Below are 12,018 nucleotides of genomic sequence, written 5' to 3' on the forward strand. Positions count from 1 at the left end.
AAATTCTAAATACAAACACAATGAGATTACACCCATTCTTAGCATGTTTGTATGTAACAAAGAGAGAAAGTGTTTTTTTTTCACACTTATATTGATTGAGCCTGTATGCTGTGGATTACTTTGTTTCCCTGTTTCTTGGTGAGTATTTCAGCAGGACAGAATGGTGGGCTGTTATATAGCCATGCTTTTCACATGATCTCTGGTCCTGAAAGCACTGTAATGTTCTGTAACAAGTCCATCATTGTATTTAATGAGGAACTCTGTGAGCGTTTATGAGAAATGGCCCTAAACTGTCGGTCTCTCACTCCTGTGTGTCCAGGCAGTGGTGATTTGAGGCTGGTGGATGGTGGCAGTCCCTGTGCTGGGAGAGTGGAGGTTCGCCATGGAGGACGCTGGGGGACAGTGTGTGGTCATCTCTGGGATGAGAAAGATGCTACTGTTGTTTGTAGAGAGATGGGCTGTGGGGCTGCTGCAGAAGCACTGAATTATGCCCATTTTGGACTCGGGTCAGTGCCCATTGTCAGGGCTTACATGGAGTGTACTGGGAAAGAGTCTACGCTGAGAACCTGTCCCTCATATGATGACGGTACGCAATACTGTACTCACAGTGAAGACGCTGGAGTGATCTGTTCAGGTAGACACATCATCTCAGTTATTAATTTATTGTCCTTGTCACAGTGACACACTGTGTTGATTGATTGATTTTAAATGTTTGGAATATTTTAAAGAGAATATTAATGATAAATTACACATTCCCTTGCTGAAAAATGTTGCACTGAATGCTGTATATGGAATGAGGTGCAATTCATTACCGATTTTCACTGGTTATTCCCTGTTGAACCCCAGGGCATCGAAAGGTCAGGCTGGTGGAAGGTACTACCCTGTGCTCTGGGAGAGTAGAGATGCTCCACGGGAAAACCTGGGGCACAGTGTGTGATGCTGACTTCGACCTGCAGGACGCAATGGTTGTGTGTCGGGAGCTGGGCTGTGGGGTTCCTGTAGAGGTGCAGGAGGCGGCAGCATTTGGCAAAGGTGGGGGGGAGGTGTGGCCAGAGGAGCTTCAGTGTAACGGTGATGAATCTCATATATCCTTCTGTCCAAAATCATCCAAAACAAAACAGAACTGTCGCCATGAGAGCGACGTTGGACTGGTGTGTTCTGGTAAGAGTCTCCTGATTTTTGTTAGTGGATTAGAGACTTCAGTTTAAATAAAATGATCTTTATTTTCTAGATGTAAATATATGCTTTGAATAATTACACCTACATCTTTATTTAGTTAGAAATTATGAAATGGTGGTGACTCCAGTATTGTAACATTGCAGTGTATGCGTAATGCTGTGCATGCTATACATATAGTGAAACAAGTCAATAGATGTACGGATGTCTGTCACGAGAACACTGAATATAATAGCTTATTACCCTTCAACCTCTTCACAAGCTGTAGCCATACATAAGGAGGAATTACACAGAGCACTCAGGGATAACACGGGTGAAATGCTAACCTTGCTCCTGTGTCTGTAGGTTACACAGAGTCCAGGCTGGTTAATGCCTCTGACAGATGCTCTGGTCGAGTGGAGCTGAAGTACCTCAGTAACTGGGGCACAGTGTGTGATGCATGCTGGGATATGAGAGCCTCCAATGTCCTCTGTCAGCAGCTGAAGTGTGGGAATGCAGTGGCAGTGCTGGGGCAGGCCTGGTTTGGAGAGGGGGATGGGCCAGTCTGGGCCGATGTGTTTGGGTGCAAGGGGAACGAGACGCACCTCTCACAGTGTGCTGTGTCTCCATGGAGCCGAGCCAAATGCTCACACAGACAGGATGTTGGAGTCATCTGTTCTGGTAAGGATCAATATCCTTCAAGTGTTTTTGGGTGTGTACAAGTAAAAATGTCACAACTTTCATTAACCATTTAAGTTTGTTAGGTTTTCTTTCTGAACTGTTAGCCTGTTTAAGTGTGTGTGGCATGTTTGAATGCACATCAGTAAAATTTGCCCCAGTGGCCTAATGTATAAGGCACTGGCTTCTTAAGCCAGAAATTGTGGGTTCAAGTCCCATCTGGGGTGTTCATTTGGGGCAGCAGTGTAGCACAATGGTTAAGGAGCAGGTCTCGTAACTGAAACGTTGCTGGTTCAATCCCTGCTGGGACACTGCTGCTGTACCCTTGGGCAAGGTCCTTAACCCACAATTGCCTCAGCTGTATAAATGGATAACATTGTAAAGAACTGTAACCTATGCAAGTCACTTTGGATAAAAGCATCTGCCAAATGAATAAATGTAAATGTATACAGAACCAGACATGTGCCAGTTTGATTCCCCACTGGGGCACTGCTGCTGTACCCTTGGGCAAGGTACTTAACCCACAATTGCCTCAGTAAATATCCAGCTATACAAATGTATAACACTGTAAAAAAAATAATAAATAAAGCGTAACTGATATAAATTGCTCTTGATAAGAGTCTGCTAAATGCTAGTAATGTAAAATGCAGAGTAGCTTCTTTAAGTGTAAACATTTAGCCTATTTAAATGTGTGTTAGTAAAGTGATTATTTTGAGTATAACCTGTTTACCTGCATTTTAATATGTGTGCTAGGAAAATACATAAAATGTGTATTTTGAGTATGAATTTTTAGCTGTTTTAAATGTGTGTTGTCTGTTTTACTAAAACACACAGTGGGTGTTTTTTATATCTGCAGGCTCTACACTCTCAGGTCTTTATGGGAGGGTGCAGCTGTCTGGGGAGAGTGAGTGTGAAGGCCAGGTGGAGGTGTACTTCCAGCAGACCTGGAGGAGAGTTCTCCTGGACTCCTGGGGCTTCAATGAGACCTCTGTGCTCTGCAGACAGCTGGGCTGTGGCTCTGCTGTGAACTTCTACAGCTCCTCTCTGTCTGGGAAAGGGGAAAGTGACGTGTGTCTGACAGGTTTTCAGTGCTCCGGGAGAGAGTCTCACCTGGGGAACTGCAGTATTCCACATAATCTCACCTGTGGCTCCAGGCAACAGGTGTCCATTGTCTGTTCCAGTGAGTACAGATTACTAATCCTGTCTCAAAATTTTTCATGTATTAGTATGTTATTGGAAGATCTGAGTTCCAATAACACACCAAAACTGACTCAATACTGATAGCAGGGACCCTAGTGACATTCAGCTCTTCATTTTTACGGACACATCCATCTCAGATTATTTGAAGTTTGAATGTGCATGTGGTAATGTCAGTGGACAGTAGGGTGGAGGGCTAAGGTTTGGTTGAAGTTTCTTGCTTCCTTTGCTTTTGCTAGTGAAGAAAATGTGAAAAAGATTAAATATATTTGATAAAGCTGAAAAATACTCTACTGGCATTCTGCTTGCCTTTTAGCTACACGCATATACTAGATGAATTTTCAAAATTCAATTTAACGCAAGAAAATAAGTAAAAAAAAATTACATTGTATTACTGTATATTGACATTCTGTACAATATTGTATTGTAATATTATAACAATGTTATGTTATTACATATACATATAATTTATACAAATATAAACAGGTTTTGATTAAAAGATCTGAGCTGATGATATCATTTATGAATGAATATTTAAAACAAATGTAGTAGCTAGCATTATTTAAAATTTTGGAAATATTCAAAATGGTTAGTAAATTTTATCATTTGTAAATATTTTTATTTTTCTTAGTTGACATTTCTGACATTTCATTAACATTTTTTACATTTTCTAAACATTTCATATTTGATCCTATTTGAAAATTATTAATAGATACACATTCACTTTCTTTTAAAATAGTGATCAGCCCTGTCAGAATATTAAAAGAATAATGAAGGATTAATAAAAAAATTTAAGATCAATGTTTTAGTACTATCAGTTTTCAAAATTCAGATATTCTAAACATTTAGTGAATGTTTAATATTTACCATTTTTAATGTTTTTGTATGTTTCATTTAAAAGATATTTCATACATTTCACAAATGTATTACGCAATTACTGACTGTATCACATCCCTCTCCTTCCCTCCCTCCCTCTCAGAGCACAGGTCCCTCAGGCTGGTGGGGGGAGGGGGGGACTGTGCAGGAAGGCTGGAGGTGTTCCACAGGGGCTCCTGGGGGACGGTGTGTGATGATTCCTGGGACCTGGAGGACGCTCAGGTGGTGTGCAGGCAGCTCCAGTGTGGGACGGCCCTCAGTGTCTCAGCACCCTTCCCCTCCGAGCCAGGAACTGGAGCTATCTGGATTGATGAGGTGGACTGCGTGGGGAACGAGACGTCCCTGTGGGAGTGTCCCTCAGCAGAGTGGGGACAGCATGACTGTGTGCACAAGGAGGACGTGGGGGTCCATTGCTCAGGTACAGAAGAATGTGCTCAATGTCAATCTGCTCTGCAGTAATCCAGAGGGTGATCTTTAGCTCAGAGGCAACAATGCTACATCAGCACAATGGAGTCACCAGGTCAGAAGTACATAATGCACGACTGGTTAGACTACTAGTCTTATTTTAAAACAGGAAATTCATGTTGTAGTTATGAATTATAATATTGACAACAGATAAAATGAAAATTGAAATTTAAATTGAAATGAACGTTGTCTGTTCCATTGCCTTTGATCTGAATGAAGTAACAAAATAATATTTATGCAAATATTAGATGAAAATTAAACATTTACAGGGAAGGTGAAATACATGGATATCCAGCTGAGAGCACACAGTTCAGAGACGAAACCAAACCAATAATCACGAAACTTATTAGACTCGAATAAAACAGATCAACACATGAGATCTGACAACATTGTGTCATAATCCAGTATGGCAGTTCACCTGTTGGTCTTGGCCTGTGATGAATATTGCTACTCCCACTACTCTAATGACATCTGTGAATTCTACTGGCTATTTATAGCACATTTAGTGCAAAGGTGCAGGCATCACTGGCAGCATTTACAATGAGATGAGTAAAGATCCTCAGATAATATACTTAGAATTGTAATTGCTATCCAATGGTTCTTATTGTACCCATGGTCAAAGGTGGCATGTGAGTTGGTTCTTTTCTGAGGTTTGCAAGGCAAAACAACATAATTTTTTACTATATTCCATGATTTACATGATAAGAGGGACATACTACACCCAGGTTGTGCTAGTCTAGCCTTCATACTCAAATATAGGTCAAAATACGGGTTTCTCACACATTTTCCATTTCTGGCATCTTGGGAAAGTCAGTGTTCCAGCTGAATATTCTTAACTCCTCTGTCAGTTCCTCTCCATCACAGGAGAACTTTCTTCACCAGGTTTAAACATTAAGGTTCCTCTGTCAAACTGACAGTTCCCTGTTTCTGCAACAGAGTTCAAGCAGCTGAGACTGAGAATGGGAGGAAACACCAGTGCCTGCTCAGGACTGGCAGAGGTTTACTACAACGGCACCTGGGGGACCGTCTGTGCCAATGACATGGCAGAAATCACAGCCACGGTTATCTGTCGCCAGTTAGGCTGTGGGGACATGAAAACTTTTGATATGGGACCCACTTCTCTTCCGGCTGGATCTCCCCGATGGATCGACAACATTGAGTGCAGACGCCACGATACGCTGCTTTGGCAATGCCCCTCTTCTCCATGGGGTCACAATGACTGTCAATTCACAGAGGCTGCTGAAATCTCCTGCACAGGTAAATACCTCCAAAATAGGCTGAATTACTTGCTTTCTAGTGTGATGATCTATAGAAGGCAAATCAGATCTTGGGTCAAATTTAGGTGGTTGCCATGTGACAGTGAAATTAATGATGGCTCTGACAACAGAGTGTAACACGCTTAAATATGTGATTGGTCTATTTTGGAAGGTTCCACGAAGAAAGTTGTTCCAACTGATAGGTCAGCTCACCGCAATCACACCCAGGTGCAGCATTGCCCAGGTGAGTTTCACGTGTCAGTTCTCCAGTATACTACCAACCCTCAGCTTAGGAGAATCAGTAATCCCCGACCCCCTGTTCTATTCCAGAGCCTCCAGCGTTGCGATTGGTCGGCCCCAGTAAGTGCTCAGGGAGGGTGGAGGTGCGGATTGAGGGCTCCTGGGGGACCGTGTGTGATGACTCCTGGGACATGCGGGAGGCCCAGGTGGTCTGCAGACAGCTGGGCTGTGGGGCAGCCGTGAGCATACAGGGCAACGCCACATTCGGGAGGGGCAACGGCACCATCTGGCTGGACGACTTGGACTGTAGCGGAGATGAACTCCACCTGTGGGACTGCTGCCGCTCCCCTCTGAACCAAAGTGACTGCTCCCACAAGGAGGACGCCGGGGTCACCTGCACGGATAAGACCACTCCAGGCGCAAATACCATCTCGAAGACCGCACATGCATGTTCTCCCCTTGATACCACATTACAGAGAGCAGGATGCTCATCAGCTTCCACTGAGCTAACCAATCACTGTTCCCTCCTCTCACTTTTCATATGGAAACAGTTACTGCCCTCTGAAGCCTGGTCTTCGATCAGACTGACAGTTTTTACATTTACATTATTCATTTGGCAGATGCTTTTATCCAAAGCAACTTACAAGTGAGGCAGACTACAACACAAGCAAGAAACCATAATGAGTCAATTTCAGCCTTGATGGTTGGGGTTAGGATTGGGGGTGAGAAACATGATCTTAGAACTGTTGTAAAGGAGAGAAAGTCAGTACAGCTCTCTTGCCCCTCAGGTGAAAGCAGCCCCCCTCGCTCCCCGGGTGAGACAAGGCTCCCCACACAGCCTCTGTCCATTCCTGCAGTGGCCTTCCTGGTGCTGGGGGCGCTGTCCTTCCTGCTGCTGGTCGGGCTGGTTGTGCTGGTGTCCCAGAACAGAATGCTGAAGAGAGGTAGAGACAGACGGTGGGAGAATCATAATCACTGGGATATTTGGGCTGTTGCAGACCTATGACTGGCTCTTTTATTTAATCAATCTCTTGATAAAGCCAACAGCAATCCAAAGTATAAGTTACAATAACTGACTGCCATTCTGTGCTCTGTTTTTCATGAGTGAATTGGATACCTGGGCTGGGAGAGGTGACAGATACATGTGTAGCCTCCTGTGCAATATACCTGTGTTGACCTTATGAAGAGAGAGAGCTGATCCTGAGAGATGACTCTGTGACTCTGTTACTCCTCTCCCACAGCCCTGTCTGAGGGAGACCACGCCCCTCTGCAGGAGGCCGTCTATGAGGAGATTGAGTACAATCTTGCCAAAAGAGGAACCTACAGTGCTCCACGAAGGGGTGAGCGGGTCTGATCATTCCTCCACAAGCTTAGGACAAAAGGGACATTCCTTCTAAACATACTGACAAACATAACCTCACAACTCTTTAAATAATCACATGGTCACGATTTCAGCCAGAGGGAGGAGCATTTTAAGTTCCATCTGAGAAGTCTCCACCCACAGGGTGAGACTGTAGAGCAGATAAGTGTTGACCCACTTGAATGGTTACTTGAGTGAATACAGAATACAGCTGTATACATCTGATTTATCACCTTTTACTCCAACCTAAACAGGGAGTGCAGGGGACAGGATTCAGTCTTAGAAGCAAAAAACCCAACATGATTAATATGAAATGAACCATATTAACAATAATAAATGTGTAGATACCCATATTACTGAAGTAGTCTCTCCTGTTCTGAGAATAGTTACATTTCTTCTAAACATACTGACAAACATAACCTCACAACTCTTTAAATAATCACATGGTCACGATTTCAGCTTTATAATAATGACTACACACAAACAGATGGACAGACAGACACGCATACACACATGCACACACAAACACACACACTCACCTGCGGAAGAGGAGGAGAAAGACAGCTACCTCAGATCACACAATGAGCTCTGCTGGGCCATTCTGAAATATTTTGGAACTGCTAATCTGAGTATCTCCTGCAGATTGGAATATCAAAACTTTGATTCATAGAATCTGATGTATGTGCAGAAAATACACAAGAGGTGATGACAGCTCATATGTGTGTATGACCTGTGTGTGTGTGTATGTGTGTGTGTGTTTGTGTGTTTGTGTGTGTGTGTGTGTGTGTGTGTGTGTGTGTGTGTGTGTGTGTGTGTGTGTGTGTGTGTGTGTGAGACTAGCTTATGTCTGGTGTGAGCAGAATCAGGACTGATCTTCTCTCTGTGTCACAGGAAGTGTCCTTTCTGAAGACCCTCCTTCTGGGTATGAAGATGTGGGGGACAATGAGGGAGATGATCTCTCAGGTAACAGTTAGGCTGCCCTCTAGAGGGCAGACTGTTAAACTGTTAAAACTTCAGTTATAATAGTAAGGTTTATGAGCAGTGACAGTTAAAAGGCCATCTCACATCTGTCTTATTGGAATCATTATAATAATGTCCCTAATGCTTACAGGGTTTTTCTGTTACTAAAAGCCATGTTTCAATTCCTCATATTTAACCATGTCTCCATGGCCCCAGCGCTTCGCAAACATTATGTTATTTCCAGCTCCATAAAGGCCATGACGTGTGAGCCCCTGTACTGCCCAGCTTCTCTCACAATGATGTACAACCAGCAACCAGTGCAGCTGCTAACTAGCAAACTAAAATTCTAGCATCTGATCACAGACTAGCACCTGGCTGGCTTGCTACAAAAAGCCCAGCTTCACAGATTCGAATATCGACCTGCATGGTTTGAATTGCATTGTGCTCCTCTGGTCAGCTTTGAAAGTAGTGTAAATCCATGGCTGAAGTGTCACTCTGTGTGGTGTTGTTCTGTTGTGTTCAGGAGGGTCTGGGAAAGAACAGAGGGGAGAAGACTATGATGATGTCAACATGAAGGAGAGCAGAGGCAGTTTGTCAGGTGTGGGGAGTCTGTTGTGTGAATAACAGCTGAGTATCAAGGTCCTAGAAGGGATCTCTGCATGGCAAACAGGCTGAAAAACTTTTTGTTGAAATTGGTATCCTCTAATGTAAATTAGACAAATATATTCTCACTGGCGGCTCAAGAGCTGTTGTGAATTACAGCCATGACCCAGCAGGCTCCTTGCTTTCCTGTGTCTGTTTCAGGGGATGTGCTGATGGAGGACACACCTGACAACTATGATGATGTCATCACTGTAGATCACAGTCCAGAGAGTGTGGCAGGTTAGTGTCTGTTTTGATTGTTGGGATGGGTCAATATTTTCTCCTTACTGAACATACTAAAAAGGTATTAGACACAAATCGTGACTTCTATAGAAATTGATATTGCCATTCTGATGAAATTATACTGACATGGTTTAAGAGAAATCTATTGCTTTTCTGAGGTGATAAAGCTCCTTTTTATTGTGCTTAGTGATGTGTGCTGTATGACCAGTAGGGTTATATAGGATTCATCACTTTTTGTGCTTTTTGGAGGAATAGAGCTTTTACATGCATGAAATCCTTTAATTACAAATCACTTATTATCTAATATTACTTGTTTTGGAGTTGGAGTCATAACTGAGTTTCACTGTGTTTCACTGTGTTTCTGCTACTATGTCAATTCTAATAAGCATAACCAGTATAACTAGTATAAGCAGTATCAATTATACTAGTATAGGCAATATAAGCAATTTGACTAGTATATGTAGTATAACTAGTATTACTTCTGAAACCACTGCTTCTCTGTTTCTCTTTAAGGGGAGCTGCTGAAGGGAGATGCCACAGAGTACTATGATGATGTCATCACCACGGGAGAGAATACAGACCCTGTTTCAGGTAGGATCTGTCTTTACCTGCAAGTGTTGGAGTGAACTGCATTTTTAACTTCAGGGTTTAGTTGCAGTTGTATTCATGCGAGCCATCACTCTGTTTGTGCTACCCATCACAAGTGTCCTGACTTCCAGTAACTATCTTGTGTCACTTTCTGCCGGCGCGCTTTTTCTTCTTTCCCTGTAGAGGTACAGCAATTACTAGACCTTTATACTTTTTCCCTGAAGTGGATTCTAAATCTATCCATTGCATATCTATGAATATTTGAATTTTTTTCTGTTTTTACTTCACCACGACAAATTGGACAAAAGGTCCAAGACATAAAAGTAACTTATGTAATGTAAATCATCCAGGGAAATTTACAAAATTAGGGTTAGGGTTAGGGATACTTTTTTCATATATTATCCATTTGTATATTTGTTGAATGTTTACGAAAGCAGTTGAGGTTGCGCTCCTGATTATTTAAGCCCTGTGCCTCACTGTTGCCTACACAGTGTAGGTTATAGACATGCAAATTACATACATTGGCTCCTTCTATCTTCTTACATGTTTTCAGTGGTAGCATCTGGGAATGTGTCTCTCTGACTTGTACCCCCTACATTGTCCCTGCAGTGGAGAGACTCCTGGAAACTGAGGTTCCTCCAGATCCTGAGGGGACAGAGTATGATGATGTGGGGGAGGAGCTTCTTGAAGGGGGAGGAGCATTTTAAACTTTGTCTGAGGAAGTCTCCACCCACAGGGCGAGACTGTGGAGCAGATAAGGGTGGTTCTGACCCAAAGCATGTGAATAGAGAATACATCTGTATACATCTGATTTATCACCTTTTACACCAACCTAAACAGGGAGTGCAGGCAACAGGAGTCTTAGAAGCAAAAAACCCAACATGATAACTGTGAAATGAACCATATTAACAATAATAAATGTGTAGATACCCATATTACTGAAGTAGCCTCTCATGTTCTGAGAATACTTAAGTCAGCATCACATCCTTTCAAACCACCAGACCCCCAGATGGTTTTTGATCTGCTGCAGATCAAACTTGCCAATCATCCAGCTATTGTAATTGTTAAACTGTGGTGTACGAACAACTAATGATCCTTAATGATGTAAAAATGCATCAGTCCATCAATAGACAGGCTAAGATTAACAGATAAAAAAACAACTATCTGGTAGATATTATTTGCTGACATTGTGGCACCTTACTTGATGCAACATGATAGAATATACATCTCAGCAGGTAAGCCCTTCAACAACCAATACAGTGAATCACAGACTTTATAAAAGTAGGTTTCTTAGCTAGTGAATACATTTCAGCTGTGGAAATTCTGGTGCTTGTATAGATTTGGTGCCACAGCCACAACTGTCACAGTTGGTGCAGGCTTCAGATAAATAAATGAATTAATCCTTAAGACAATCTATATAAATTAGACAGAAGCTTTGGGACAGTGTGTCTGTTCATATTTGCGTGTGGGATCACATATACTCCTTTGATTTTGGCCTCTTTGCTAGCCACATGGTTTGGGTCACAACTCTGCCAGGTGTGGAGTTGTGCTATTTCACAGCCAGAAAGCACCTATTCAACAATGAGAATGTCTCTTCTAATTTTCCCCTTGAACATTTAGGATCCTTTGGAAGATTACTATTTAGTTTATGCAGGCTTAAGTTTTTTTTTATCATTTTATCCTTCTTTGCATCTTTGCAGAAGAGGAACAGTAGAGTAACTGTGTACTGATTACGTGTTTTTAATCACATCCAAGTGATTGTAGTGCCCAAAAGTAGGGTTCAGTGAGCAATGGGACAGCTTGGAAATACAGCCAATTTTAGCATTTTTTTTCATGCAGTAAATTCCCCTTCATTAGTTTTCTGTGGGTGTTTTAAAATGAGTAATTTTCACTATGTCAATATATACAGGAAAAGTGTAGAATAATAACCAGTAGGTTCATATGGAAACTCTATTCCTGATTTTGTGTGTTTTTGGTGAGAGATGAGATGAGAGAGGAGAGGGGCTGTGGGACAGTGCACATGTGTTTTTACCTTTCAGTGGTCAACTTTATAGTTTATGCTTTACAATATTTTAATTATGTTTGTAAGAGCCTTAGTGATAATGCAGTTTTCTAGAGCCTTCGACAGCTAGACTTTCATGGATATAACATTTAACATTTTGCTGGAATGTTCTTTACATAAGATTGTAAGCCTTGCTGTTTAATGTTTAAAATCCTATTATTTTCCAATGTGGCAGCAAAATGTTATTTACACTTTCCATTTTTAAATCCTTGATTTGAATCATTTTCAAATAAAGTATCTTATCTATTAAATCTATTAAACTGAATGTTTATCTTTTTTTGATTTTGCTTTTATTA

The 12,018-nt window shown here is 41.9% G+C and overlaps 1 pseudogene; it reads left to right on the forward strand.

Annotated features, from left to right (window-relative positions):
* The window catches only part of LOC118779002, a 28,694-nt pseudogene that overhangs the window by 2,336 nt on the left and 14,340 nt on the right, over positions 1–12,018 (forward strand).

The sequence above is a fragment of the Megalops cyprinoides genome, chromosome 6, assembly GCF_013368585.1.
Source record: "Megalops cyprinoides isolate fMegCyp1 chromosome 6, fMegCyp1.pri, whole genome shotgun sequence".
NCBI classification, from domain to species: Eukaryota; Metazoa; Chordata; class Actinopteri; order Elopiformes; family Megalopidae; genus Megalops; species Megalops cyprinoides.